This window comes from Somniosus microcephalus, chromosome 5, assembly GCF_052327205.1.
Source record: "Somniosus microcephalus isolate GS21.2 chromosome 5, FLI_Smic_1.0, whole genome shotgun sequence".
Taxonomy (NCBI): Eukaryota; Metazoa; Chordata; class Chondrichthyes; order Squaliformes; family Somniosidae; genus Somniosus; species Somniosus microcephalus.
Genome location: NC_140991.1, coordinates 206,070,703 through 206,074,537, shown reverse-complemented (window position 1 = coordinate 206,074,537; position 3,835 = coordinate 206,070,703). Strand labels below are relative to the sequence as shown.

The window sequence follows — 3,835 nt, the reverse complement described above, 5'->3', positions numbered from 1 at the left end:
TATTTAAGGAAGGATGTAAATGCGTTGGAAGCAGTTCAGAGAAGGTTTACTAGACTAATACAGGAAACTCGTTTAAACGGCACCTAAATATCTGGAATTCTTTATTAACCGGCAAAATTCATACTCCGAAAACAACACCTCAATAACTGGAAATGTTGCCGAGTCTGAGTCCGAGTCTCCCGCGGTTGCCGAGTTGGTCAGTGGGGGTAGTTCTCCAAACTGCCACTACTTGGCTGTTAAGTAATTAAAGAGTTACTCTTTAATTAAACCCTCAACTTCATCAAGCATCTTCCACCATCCATTTAACACAACATTCTGTAGCTGAGTACCCAATTACTGTATACTGCACATTTCTGGATTTTTTAAATTTTTGTTTGTTAAAAATAGTCTCGGTAGATAACCCTCTCCATCATCCGGAATTTTTAATCAACCGGCAACACGCCGGTCCCATCGGTGTCGGATAGCAAAGAGTTTCCTGTACCTAGAATGGGCAGGTTGTCTTATGAGGAAAGGTTGGACAGGCTAGGCTTCTATCCACTGGAGTTTAAAAGAATAAGAGGTGACTTGATTGAAACATATAAGATCCTGAGGGGTCTTGACAGAGTGGATGTGGAGAGGATGTTTCCTCTTGTGGGATAATCTAGAACTAGGGGGTCACTGTCTTAAATGGGCAACCTCTTATTTTTAAACAGAGATGAGGAGAAATTTTTTCTCAGAGGGTCGTGAGTCTTTGGAACTCTCTTCCTCAGAGGGCGGTGGAAGTGGAGTCTTTGAATATTTTTAGGGCAGAGGTAGATAGATTCTTGGTAAGCAAGGGGGTGAAAAGTTATCGGGGTTAGGCGGGAATGTGGAGTAATCAGATCAGCCATGATCTTATTGAATGGCAGAGCAGGCTCGAAGGACCGAGTGGCCTACTCCTGCTCCTAATTCATATGTTCGTATGTTCTGTTTTTATATTAATTATGCCTTTTCCATTTTGAGCTATTCTTCCCCTTTCCAAAAAATGGTTTATTTCACTAATTTAAAAATAAAGGGGGCTAAATTGGGCTCTGTAGTGCTCATTTTTTGGGCACTACTCTGCTAGATAAGACTCGAAAATGGGGTCTGAGCTGCGCGCACACATTACTGATGGGAAGTGCGCAGGACGCCATCTTGATAAAGGGGTTTGCACGCGCACGCCTAACGATCACCGGCAGCAGAGCAGCGAGATGATGACGCGAAGCAGTGTGCTGATTTGCAGCCACCACTGCCATTTTCAAACTCCGCACACCAGCCTACTTAATCTCACACAGCTGAACACAACATTAAACAGAATGAAGGAACCCCACCACCTCTATTTAAAGGGATCATAAAGTGCCAACAGGTTAGTTGCTGCACTATTACAGCTGCTGATGCAATTGTACGCGTTTTTGGAGGTTTCCTATACTTGGCTAAAGTTTGAATACAGGGAGTGGTCTGGCTGGTCTTACAGTACTTTTTTTGTCATAAATTATTATGCTGAAAAGTTGCTTCCAGACATGAGTGGCCTGGTAGGCCTTCCTCTGGGATTTGAACAAAACTCTAAAAATGAAGAGAGGCCACACAGAGCAGCACAAGAAGTTAGAAGAGGGAGGAGGGGGAGCAGAGCACTCAGGAGGCCATATCTACTGAGTGTCTTCAGGGAGCAATTCTCTTACCTCAACTTCAGCAAGGACCAATGCATGAGATGTCTTCACTTCACAAAAGAGGTAGTGACTGAAATCTGCCAATTGCTACAGCATCAAAGCAGGGCAACAACAGCATTGCCTGAGGCAGTCAAGGTGACTGTGGCTCTTAATTTTTATGCATCTGGCTCATTTCAGGCTGCTCCCCCATGGTGCAGGGTGCCAATGACAGCACAAAGATTGCCTTGCATGCTCCTCATCTGAACTTGGCCATTTTCATGAACCGAAAGAGATTCCACTCCTTCAATGTACAGCTGGTGTGTGACCACAGGCAGCACTTCATGCAGGTGCATGCCCATTATCCTGGAGCTGTCACGGTTCTTTCATTCTACAGCATTCCTCTGTGCCACCTGTATTTGAACCACTGCAAGGCAAAGGCTGGCCACTGGGCAACAAGAGTTATCCCCTCATGACATGGTTCATGACTCCAGTCAGGAACCCACGCACACATGCACAGCAGTCCTACAAAGAGAGCTATGCTGCCACAAGGAACATTATAGAGCAGACCATTGGCATCCTCAAGCAATGCTTCCACTGCCTGGACTGCTCTGGAGGAGCCATGCAGTACTCAGCTGAGCAGGTATCAAGATTTGTGGTAGTATGCTGCATGATGCACAACCTGGCCATTATGAGGGAACAGCTCTTGCCGCTACCTATCAAGTGAAAATCTGAGGAACAAGAGGAGGAGGAAGTGCAACAGGAAGTGGAGGAACAGGAAGAGGAAGGGAGGCTACAATGTAGACAACTCCTTTTTGCCCAGGCTCTACATGATCAGATTATTCATGAGCGATATCAGTAACCTCAACTACATCTCCCCATTCACCAACAGTCCCACGCACCTTACCTTTCCTCTATCAATGAACATTGCACGTCCTCTTTCCAACAACACAAAAATAAAAATCACCAGAAAATGCACGTTCAAATCCAATTTTATAAATTCACTCATTAGTTTAATTTTGTATGCATTATTTAATCACCCTTGGGCATTCCCTTAGTGCCTGTCTTCCGTGTGCCTTTTCCTATCCTCATACTCCTACTCAATGCTTCCCCAGTAGCTGCAGCATGGGTGGTGGAAGGCTGCCGACCTTCAATTGAGGAGACTGCAGATGGCCTTGGAGGAGGACCTTGAGCAGCTCTGGGCCTAGAGGTCCCGGCTTCAGACTGCACCATCTCAGCATAGACGGCGGCAGTCCAGGTTGGCTGGCTGACAAACAACAGCAAGGGCATTGGCGGAGTGGCAGAGGTGGGAGCATAAATGCTGTCATCCTGAGAAAGGACAGCAGGTTTGTGCTCCATGGAGGCACTGCCACTATCCCAGGGCGACACCTCAGCAATCCTGCTGATCTATTGGAGAATAGATTGATGGACTGCTGTGATGCCCTGGAAGCCCCTTTGAACAGTGGTATTCGGAGCCACAATGACAGCAGTCTAAGTTTTCAAGGCAGCAGTATGAGCTTACATTGCAGCACTCAGAACTTTGCTGGAAGCTGTTTGTGCTGCAATGGAGGTTGTGATATTGGCCATCAGATGCTGCATCATGCTGGGTTCCTGATGGAGTTGATCACCAGCTCCATGTTGAAAAGAATGGGCTCCAAGCTCTGTGCAAAGCACTGTGCTCAGTTGGAGCTGGACTCCTCCATGCTCCTTGACATTATGCATAGGCTTTCTAGTGCACCAGGCATTTGGTTATGTACACCCATCAGCTTTCGTCTGTAGCCTGGGCCATCAAAGTCCTTATCTGAGTCCTATACAGCAGAACTAGTGTCCGACATCACTCTCCAGCCAGCTGGTACCTGCGCTATCCTTTCCCCCTGCCCTGGCTCCTGCACACTTGTGCCCAGTGTCTCACCACATGCAGATCCCTCCTCTATCCTAGCCTCTAAAATACACGGTGTCTATCCCTGGCTGCAAGTGTAAGATGAAGTGATGGTGTCTCTTCATCTTCACTGTCTTCTTCCTCTTCCTCCTCTGACTGGGAAGGTTCTAGTTCTTGGGTATCTGAAATGAAAAATGGACAAGGGTTGGGTTGTGGTGAAGGGAGAGAAGAAAGTAAGAAGTGTGTGCTTGTACCATCTGCAGCTTGTGAGTCTGAAGACATTATGGGATGAAGGAGAAGTGGGAAGAAAGGATTA

General features: G+C 46.6%; 1 pseudogene; it reads right to left on the bottom strand.

Moving 5' to 3' along the window:
• Positions 1-2,672: 2,672 nt before the first annotated feature.
• Positions 2,673-3,403, bottom strand: LOC147117534 (uncharacterized; annotated as a pseudogene).
• Positions 3,404-3,835: the final 432 nt, after the last annotated feature.